The sequence below is a fragment of the Trachemys scripta genome, chromosome 7 (assembly GCF_013100865.1).
Source record: "Trachemys scripta elegans isolate TJP31775 chromosome 7, CAS_Tse_1.0, whole genome shotgun sequence".
Taxonomy (NCBI): Eukaryota; Metazoa; Chordata; order Testudines; family Emydidae; genus Trachemys; species Trachemys scripta.
The window spans coordinates 119,547,888-119,558,562 of NC_048304.1; positions in this window are offsets into that span (position 1 = coordinate 119,547,888).

Here is a 10,675-nt window from a genome sequence, read left to right on the forward strand (position 1 = left end):
TACTAAATAATAATACTCAATGGCACCCAGGCAGCATATAATTTGAGCAGGACAATGCAATTTACATGCCACGCATGACAAAAGTGCAATGGGAATCTTTAATGACTCCAAACTATCCAAAAGGTAAAACGTTCAGCAAGAGTCCCTCGAATACCTCACTGGAGCATCAGTTAAAGAGCTGACCCATGTGGAATCATCAAACCACTTTTCTGCCCACTGCAGGTTACCCTGGGAGGTCTCCCCTCTACAAATTTACCAGGTCACACCATGTTTAGCCTTTGAGATATGACATACCATACCTTGTAGACCTGAAGAAGGGCTGTGTGTAAGATTGAAAGTTTGTCTCTTTCACCAACAGAACTTTGTCCAATAAAAGATATTACCTCTCCCATCTCCAATACCCTATTGCAGATGACATAATAAGAAGAGTGCTATTGTGGAGTATGTCTCACAGCTGTGAAATCTGTTTCACCTACATTGTACACAGCAGTTCATGCTCATACAGAATAACTGAATTTGTTCCTGATTAATGCCAGACCACTTTTTTTTTTGGTTGAAAAACAAAGTTTATATATATAAAAAAATCCGAACCATTTGTTTGGTTTCTTTTTAGCAATTGAATTTCTTTTGGTTTTTGCTTTTACAAAATCCTGAACTGTTTCATGAAAATCTTCCCCAAAAATGAAAAAAAAAAAATCCTGTTCACTAAAATATTTTACAGAAGTTGGGCGCGGTGGCGTGCACCTGGAATCCCAGATACTTGGGAGGCTGAGGTTGGCGCATCACTCAGAGGTTCTGGGCTGTAGTGCACTTTGCCAATCAGGTGTCCGGTGCCACTGACCAGGCCAGCGGGTGGCCAAAGGACTGGCTAGAACGACACAAATGACGTTTTGCGATCGGTGCTCTCTCTGTGAGGGCTGATGGACTGACTGATCATGGTGATTTTACAGGAAAAAAGATCATTTCCAGGCCCGCTCTCTTCTTGTCCACCATTTTACCAACCATAAAACCACAGTGCATGAACATTTTTCGATTTTAAAACAAACTGGTTAAGACCGGCACGAGTAATAAAATGCATAAGTACACGCACCGTGTTGCTGGGAGTCTCTAAAAAAGAGCTTTGGGAATATTGAGTATGAAGCACTTTTGTTTAGAAATGTGAATTTTTACAAACTTTATGAGGAGGATCATTATTAATGTGCAGACATTTTAATTAGCATTTGAGATACCTGCAGGTTAGCACTGGATGGAAGCCAGTGTAAAATTCCCTTGCTAATTAAATTCGACTGAATATTTCCTTCACCTGAAGACTCAGACGTAGATCTTGTTTGTCAAATCCCTTTCAGCCAAATAACCACTCAATTAATTTTAAATTAAATATCTTATTCGGGATTTGAAAGCATTCTTCCTCCCCAGGGAGTTGTAATTGAATGGTATTACAGTATCCTCTGGGGAAATGTTCCTCACCCTCCCGGCTGGCAAAGTAACATTCCTTTAAGGGAAAGATGCTGGCTTGACTGCCCTGGAACCTGGCATCCTCCATTTATCTGCATGATAGAAACCCAAGCAGTGCACGTTTATTCCACATCATTAAAGCAATATACCTGGACCCTGCCTTGGAAGGTCAGAGTCCATGGTTCATTCAGTCACTCACTTCCTGTGGTGGCCTCATTCATGGCAGCCAATGGTGATCTGGGGATCCACACAGAGGTAAACAGGAACCTGGCTGAAACTATTTTAAGACCACTTATTTTGCAAAGATCAGCCAAGCAGTTCATATGGTACACCAGCAGCTAGGATCCATCTTCAAAATGATGACCTAGAGTGGGAATGTTCTATAGCCTATTATAGATTCATCGCTTTTCAAGGCAGAAGGGACCATTATGATCATCTAGTCTGATCTCCTGCACAACACAGGCCAGAGAACTTGCACCAAGCCCTAAAACATCTGGGTGAGCTAGAGCACCTCTTTTTGAAAGACATCCAATCTCAATTAAAGACTGGAGATCCCCCATGTGTAGTCTAGTCCCATGGTGTACAGATGTGTATCAAAGAGATAACTATGAGAAAAGTTTAAAAAATCCCATACACAGTAAAAGAGAATCTTTCACTCAAAAGTTGCATCCGAAGAAGTGAGGTTTTTACTCACGAAAGCTTATGCCCAAATAAATCTGTTAGTCTTTAAGGTGCCACCAGACTCCTTGTTGTTTTCACTCAAAAGAACACCCTGTCCAACAGCCTGACGATGATCAGTGGCTTGGCTCACTAGCATATATACCAGTACAGCCAAGCAAAGGGGCTGAATCCCCGGAGAAGACCTAATGGCCACTGAGACTTGTCTGGGTTTGCATTTCAGAGGCAACGATGTAACAGGATTTTTTGTTTTAGCCTAATGATGGGAAAAAAATCAATGGAAGGGTTATTTCAAAGCCATCCTTTGGATATTTACATCTGTTTTTGCAGTTGTCCAGTGGGAATTCACCTGCTCCTGTATTTTTCATGCCCAGGACTTGTACTGTTGTTTTAGGTACTGGAACAAAAAAGTTCAGTTAGTAAATAAATAAAAACTCCTCTGTATCAACAGGCAGCCAGCGCACTGCTCAACGGACACTCCAAAAGTCATCCATGCCGGGCAAAATTTACCCCTCCTAGGAGACACTGGAGCACTAGGAAATGGGAGAAGAGGCACTGCTCATGTGTCTGGAATTATTATAGTTCCATTTACACGGCTGCACTGGTTCTCAACATTTTTCATACGACGATTCTATGTTACGGCAGAAAATAGGCCACTGACCATCCCTGTTAGGCACATAGAGAGAGAGAGATTGGTTGTGCCACTGTGTTTTCACCCCCAGGTTGAGACCCCATGCACTACCATGCATTGGGAGTAACTCCGTTGAAGCCAATGAAGTGATACTGCTATCATAAGTGAGCCAGTCCTGATCAGCCCCAGAGAGCAGTTCATCACAAGAACTCAGCTCCTGGAGCCATCTCTCGCACTGTTTTGGAGCGTTCAGATCTGAAGTTCAGGGTCAGCCCATTGTAGAGACCCCAGACCAGAAAAGTTGAGATATAGATCTAGAGCTAAACTACCCCAGCCTTGGGGGTGTTTGAACCAAGGTGCGGATGTCGGCTCACCTCTATTTGCCACATGGTTACCAAGTACTGAGTGTACATAGCACCTTCCTCCTCAAAAAGGTGTAAAGATGGCGAAACTGTGAGACAGTGAGAGGGAAAGTGGCTTGCCCAATATCACAGTGGAAATACGTGTCAGAGATGGAATTAGAATTCCAGGCTGTCCATTAGACCCCCAGACCAGTGGCTCTCCAAATTTTCTCATCTTGTGGACCATGTCTATGGAGCTGCCCTCAAATTCCTACCCACATGCCTAAGTGTGGAGAACCCACTTGCTTCTGACTAGACCCAAATATCAAGTGATAGCAGGTTCAGCTCTGCCTCTGGTGCTGTACTACATCCTCCAATGGGAGGTGGGTGGACAGCTGGGGGAGAGGGGTGGGAATTCCTGCCATATTCCTGGCCTACCAAGGCTGTAGGGATGGAGGAGCCAGCTCCTCCTCTCTGCCCCCTAATCAATCAGTGCTTGTGGGAAGCAGAGCCGGCTGTTTCACATGTCTGCCATGTGGAGTGGAGCTCCATACTTTCAAAGACAGCAATGTGGTTGTGGACCTCTTCCATCTTCCCCACGTGCTCTCTTGCTATGACTGTAATAAGTGACAGTGTATGAAAAAGAAACAATTAGGGCACTATTAAGGGAGGCAAGATGACGATAAACTCATTTTATTGTGATGTATGCGGCTACTTAGTTCCATCTCTCCCATTTGGTGTCTATAAAATTCTACAAGACAAATCTTCAGCTGGTGTAAACTGGCAGAACTGCATTGACTTCAAAAGGGCTACACCAATTTACATTAGCTGAGAATCTGGCTATAGAGCTAGGTCATACTCTCTCCTGGATGCCTGCAGCCACCACGGCTTTCACTTCTCTTGACAATTCTTGTTCTGTCCTCCTGTGTGTTTGCTACCATTGTCGAATGTTGGTGTCACCTGATCAGGGTTGTTGAACTTATGATCGGGAGACATCCGACAGGTAGCAGCCAGGCAGGGTGCAGAGAGGACAGTGGTTTTATCTGAGGTTGACTGATCATGAAAGCCTTTGGGAAACCATAGAAGTGCCTTGAACAGTGTTTTGGTCATCTGCAACTCTACCATGGACCATCAATGGATGGGTCATCAGTGATTCATGAAATGTAGTTTGTTGTTTTTGAGGCTTTTCCTAAAATTGACACTGTTTGCACATTTCTCTTTCTTCCTTCCTCTGGGATAACTGAATATTATATTTGAGAACCAGTTCCCTAGACCATACCTACACTCTTCAAATAGCATCCTGCATTGTTTGCGCTTCATTATTTTGTGTGGTGAGTGAATGGTAAGTTTCTAGATCATAATTCATTTCCTTTATCCTTTGCCTACGGCACAAGTCAGCATCTTGCAGAAAGAAAACTCAGTGTGCCTGAGAGAGAAGACAAGTCTCCTGCATCCAAAGAGGAATAAATCTCTCCCTGTTGATTTTGCTATGCACCAGAGTTCTGTACTTGCTTTGGGGGCAGTCATGACGGTCATGGTGATGTGTGCAGACAAACAGTAAGTCTCCCGAGTGATATTGCTTTAATCACTTCACTGAGTAAGAAAATCATGCTGCAGTAAGTTGTCATATCAGCAGCTCAAGAGTAAAAACCAGTGAAGCAAAACTTAGTACGGGGAAGATACTGCTCCTTTATGCAAGAACTTTTCTAATCTAACGCCTAGTTTTTCAAAGTTTGCATCTAATTAGGCTACACAGTCACGACAACTAAATGGGAAGTAAATGAGTCACTGGCCCAGGCGTGTTGAATCATACATTGCCCCATGGGAAAGAAGAAGGGGAGATTTTCATATGTTATAATATATTGAGTGATCTGCAGAAAGTCAACATGAAAGGTTAGAAATTACATAAAGAAATCTCCCTGGAAGGATTCAGTCCTGCAGGGGTACAGAGAAGGCTTGGGTATGGAAGCTGCCAATCATATTGAGGATGGTCTCTGCTTGCTCTGCTTGCTTAATCCATCTTGCTCAGCAAACCATGAGGATCTGCTAAATTATAGCAGGGCTGCTAAAGTGGCCATCAGTCTAACTCAGAGGGTCCTTTATTAGTTTACCCTTCATGCCCTATGCGTGCTTAGGTGGGGCTCGCTCTGCACAAACAGCCGATCCTTATGGCTTCAGTGTTTGAAGTGAGATGGTTCTGCAGTATCTCTGCATTCCCAGTGAGGTATCTATAAAGAAAGCCAGGTTGCGTTTTAGATGACAGTTATGTGGAACGAATCCATGGGCCATGTCATCAGCAGCGACTGAACACCAAAAGTACAATGGTGAAATCCAGACCCTCCCGAAGTCAATGGGAGTTTTCTCGCTGACTTCAGAGGGGCTAGGATTTCATCCCAGGTTTTTACCCCCTGAGATAAGAGTCATTCCATTAGCTGTCAGCAGGCTCTCTGGGAACAGACACCAGAGGTAGATGTGATCACCTGCACCAAGCCAACGTATTGCAAACAAACAGCGAGGCTGCCAAAAAAATGCACATTTAGTAAGCTGCAGAAACAATTCGCGGGCCGGGGCTAGGTTTGTATGCGGCCAAAGCTCTCCAGGCAAACTGCGCTAGGTTTTGCACTGTGCTTTTCAGAATGCCTAAGGCTTGCCGCTGAGCACTCACCTACAAGGCGGCATTGCGGAGTGAGGTTTGTAGCACGATAGCGGCTGCACATCTCAATTAAATGCATACAGGTCACACAACTCTGCCCAGCCCCACTGACATACCTCTCGCACTCCTGGATGTAAGAGATGTCAAGTCCGGCTCAACATAGGGCGGTAGACCTGCACCCTGCTTAAGACACATGGGGGCCAAGACAATCAGCTTACAAAAGATGAAACTCCATCCGGATGCACATACCACACTCTCGTTAATATAAATAACCATCCATGTGCTCCTTAAGGTGGAATTTGGCTGAAAGACTGCCGGCAGACTGAACCCTCTCTTGAATTCTGAGACATTCAGGTCTACAACCAAATCCATAGATGTCATGAGGACAAAATCTGGGTGCATCCATCTCTCTCTCTCTCTCTCTCTCTCTCTCACACACACACTCTCTCTCTCTCTCTCTCTCTCTCTCTCTCTCTCAAGTCAACTTGATCTTTACAAAAGCATTTTATATGAGCATTTTCTAAAAGACGGAATCCAGTCATCTTGACACCCATTCCTAGGCCGGAAAACTAGTCCACATTAAGATATCTGTGGCAGAGGACAGAACTGAACCCTGGTTTCCCAAGCCAGTGGCCTAACCACCCACCATCCTTCCTTTTCTTTCCTTCCATTTCTTTTTCTTATTATCATGAATCACCGTGTTTGATGAACATTCGGACCAGAACTTTCAGACCCTGGTAAGATTCAGGCTCCAAAACAAAAACAAAGTAAGAGGGTCAGAAAAATAATGCATCTTGCAAAAACATTCCTTGTCGCTGCTGCCTCCTTAATTTGAAAATTAGGATTAATCCCTTTTCTCTGCTCACTGTTTTATCCTGTGTCTTTAAAGCTAATCTTATGCAATTAGCACATTGGCAAAGGTCTGTCAGTGCAGCTCCCTCATGACGTTCCCGAAGGACAGTCCATCCAGAGAGTCTCTCTAAAAACCATCAGTCAAAGTCAGAGAATGTACTCTGAGAGCCATGGACACCCTCCAATCGATGTGCACAGTTCTCAGTGACATAACAGGACTGTGCATACTTACGTTACGGGTTCTATGCACTATGGGCCAGATCTCCGCTGATGCAAATCAGCGTAACTCCATTGACATATGTGACTGGAAACTTCCTTGGAGATCTGCAAATTTATTCCAACTGAGGATCTGGCCCTATGGCTCTGATCTGAAGCCTATTGAAATCAATGTGAGTCTTTCCATTATCTTCAATAAGCTGTAAATCAAGCCTCGTGTCCAATTAAAGACTAGTAGGGTTAGTTACTGGTTATTCGTTGGAATAGTCAAGATTTTGGCATAATTATTTTCTATTTCATTTATGCAGAATATGTTTCCCTCCTTGATTTATTTTTGCTTTGCTATCGAAATGTCAAGGTAATAAAGTTAACACTCTTTGCAAAATTACAATGGAACATACTATTTGAGTGTGCATAAGAGTTTAACAATGATAAAGAGAAAAAAATCAAACAAATCTAGTCTAAGAGAAACAGTCCTTTAAATAATACATTCATGGGACTAACTGACAACTTCAGCAGTGCCAGCAAAAATGAATTTAAAATAGCCTTTTGCTTAGAGTTTGTAAGTTTAGATGTGAGCTGAATGGGAAAAGACTACTAGAAAACTCATGAATATTCCTAATTTATATGAATACATCCTAAAATAGCTGGTCTGATGAATATAACCAAAAGAGGGCAGCAGTTCATGCACCATTCGTTTGCTTTATTTCGTTTGCAACATTATTTCTTTGTTACCAGGGGCAGGAAAATTAAACTCTGTTTCGTTTGTGAGGCAGATTAGTTTCATCATTAGTGCAAAAAGGACAAGATAGATAGAGACGTTTAGTTCAGTGAGGGCGAGTTCTAGGATTCTTTTACAAGACTGGGAAAGAAATGGGAAATTGTTGCTCTATTGAAGTCAATGGCAAAACTCCCTTGAACGTCAATGGGGCCCGGTTCCTGTAACAATCTTATCCGAAACTCACCATGATTTCAAGCACCACACTTAGTGTTTGCTATGCTCCCTCAATGGATGATTTAGGTGCATCTTGAAATCCAGCTGGGTATGCAACAGAACCAAAGGAGACAGGTGTGAGAGAGATGTCATCACTTCTGCCAGTGGTTTGCTGAAATGGCTGTGAGAGCTGGTAATTAGAAGGAAACGCTACAGCTGGGTAAACAGAAGCATCAGGACATGAACTGACTTCTCTGATCACTGGCACAACTGGAAATTTGCTGCTTGGTTACCAAGTTGATTGGAGCTTTATAAAGACCAGCGAGAGCTAGATAATATTAGATGACTTTAGATCAGAGAAGGTTTGCAGTGTTCTTGTAGTCATATAGGTCCAATAAACGATATCATCTCACCCACCTTGTCTTGGTCAAGAACAGAGAAGATCATTAGACAGATGGAACACTTTAGATCAGAGACTGTGTCAATAATTATAGATAATGTTATATCCCTTTAGCTGAGAGTAGATAGATGAGGAATTCTGATTCTCAAGCCCGTGTTGTAATTAGACCAGTTGAAAGTTTTCAGGTAAATAAAGTTTCAGAAAATACTGATTACATGGAATTGCAATGTTCTGTAGTAACAAATCCATTCCATCAAAACTGGCCAGCCTCTCTGCCTGGTGGTTTCCTGCCAGCCTGGGCACCTTGCCTCACTGGGTAGAGGTTTCCAGGGGCTGCCCACTTCCTGGGGAGTCCAGCACCCAGGAAAGCAGCTCCCTGAAGAGTTGAACAGCTGGGAGTAAGATGAAAAATTCTGTTCCATATTGGAATTTTCATCCAGAAAAAAAATATAGTTTTTGACATGGCATCCTGATTCGGGATTCATTATTTTCCAAAAATCAAAATTGTCCATGGGAGGAAAGTTTCATTGGTCAGCTGGCTCTAACTGTAACCACTAGACTACATTCCCTCTCAGTGTCACAGGTCTGATGTTTAACCATTGACACAAAAAGTCTTTCCCAGTGCTGGTAGTATTTTACATACTTGCACTCATTTTAAGTGTGGTGTAAATGGTTACACAAGGAGGCAATGAAAAATCAGATGCCAGAACGTTGAAGCCTGGCCCAATGGCTTTAAGAAAGTGCTTCACCTCCAGCATGACTCAAAAGGCTTGTCTCCTTCAGTCACAACTAAGCAAAACCTAGTGATTCTAATCATATTTATCTGTCCAGTCTATTTTTCAAAGTCACTTTACAACACCAGTTGGAAATCTTAAAAAATAATGGACATGTCAACATTAATGTAATGAATTAATGTTATGCATACAAAATGGTGCCAAATTAGCACTTCAAAATTAATTTTATGAGCTGGGTTCTGCCAAGCTGCTTGGAAGCCTAATTGGGAAATTATAACGTAAGTAACACAGTGTTTGTGGGTGCTCATGTCTGAAAGGCAGATGTTTTTTAAGTCATAGTATTTGGGAAATGACTCTAGGGAAGAAATTCTCCATTAATTCCAGATACTCTACTCATGTGGGACGCTATTCCATTTTGTGTTACTGCAGTTTTATGCCAGTTTCAGTCCAATGATTTTGCTGGAGTTGAACCAGTGTAAAACTGGAGTAAGAGTGTGGTGAATCAGGCTCCATGATGCTCATTACATCCTCTGGGGAATGTTCTCTACAACTACAATTAGTCTGTAAGCTCTTTGAGGCAGGGATTGTCTTTTAAATCTCATTTGTGCAGAGCCTAGCACAGTGAGGTTCTGGTCCAGGATTCAGGCTCCTAGCTGCTACCACAGTACAAATAAATAAATTAATAGCTTGGCTAACACAACACAAACCAGGACTCATAACAGACCTTTTGTAAGAGGCTGGTTTTGTGGTTCAGGGATCGGACTGGGACTCAGGCAATCTGGGTTTAATTATGAAATCTGACACAAGCTTAGAATCATAGAATATTAGGGTTGGAAGAGACCTCAGAAGGTCATGTAGTCTAATCCCCTGCTCAAAGCAGGACCAACATCTACTAAATCATCCCAGCCAGGATTTTGTCAAGCCAGACCTTAAAAACCTCTAAGGATGGAGATTCCACCACCTCCCTAACTTCCGGTGTGATCTTGGGCAAGTCACTTAGCGCTTGTCTACACTGTCCCACAGTTTGGACTACAGGGGTGTGAATAGCAGTGCACACTAGGAACTTTGTAGTTCACACCCGCAGTATCCACACGGGGGAGTTACAGTGCAGTACTTTGGTATGCACGACTATTCACACTCCCCTAGTCCAAACTGTGGAGCAGTGTCGATAGGCTCAATCTCTCTGTGCCTCAATGCGAGCTCTTAAATGGGTCCTTTTCTCCCACCCTTGATCCATGTCAGCCATTTTGGGCCTAACTGTGACATTCTCACAGCCCTAAGTGAAGGGCTGGGTAGCAGGGTTATGACAGGAGCAGATAGGGAGAAGATTATGACAAGATTGGAGCCAATAATTGATTTTTTTTTGGTTCAGTCGCCAAATTGAACAATATAGATATAATATATTTGCTTTGAGTTGATCCAAAATGAATTTGTTTTGTTTTTTTTCCTCTCCAAAAACAAACAAAAAAATGCAAAAACCTTCCATTTAGGGTTGAACAAAACATTTCATTCCACCCAAAACATTTTTTATTATATTTAGTTTTCAGGTGTTTACCTTTATTTAATAAATCTAGCTCAATTTCTAGAGGGCCGCCCAGAGGATTCAGGGGGCCTGGGGTCTTTGGCGCACTTCGGCGGCGGGTCCCGGAGCGGAAGGAACCCCCACCGTCGAATTGCCGCTGAAGACCTGGAGCGGAAGAAGCTCCGGGTCTTCGGCAGTGGGTCCTTCACTCAATCCGGGTGTGTTCGGCGGCACTGAAGGACCTGCTGCCGAAGACCCG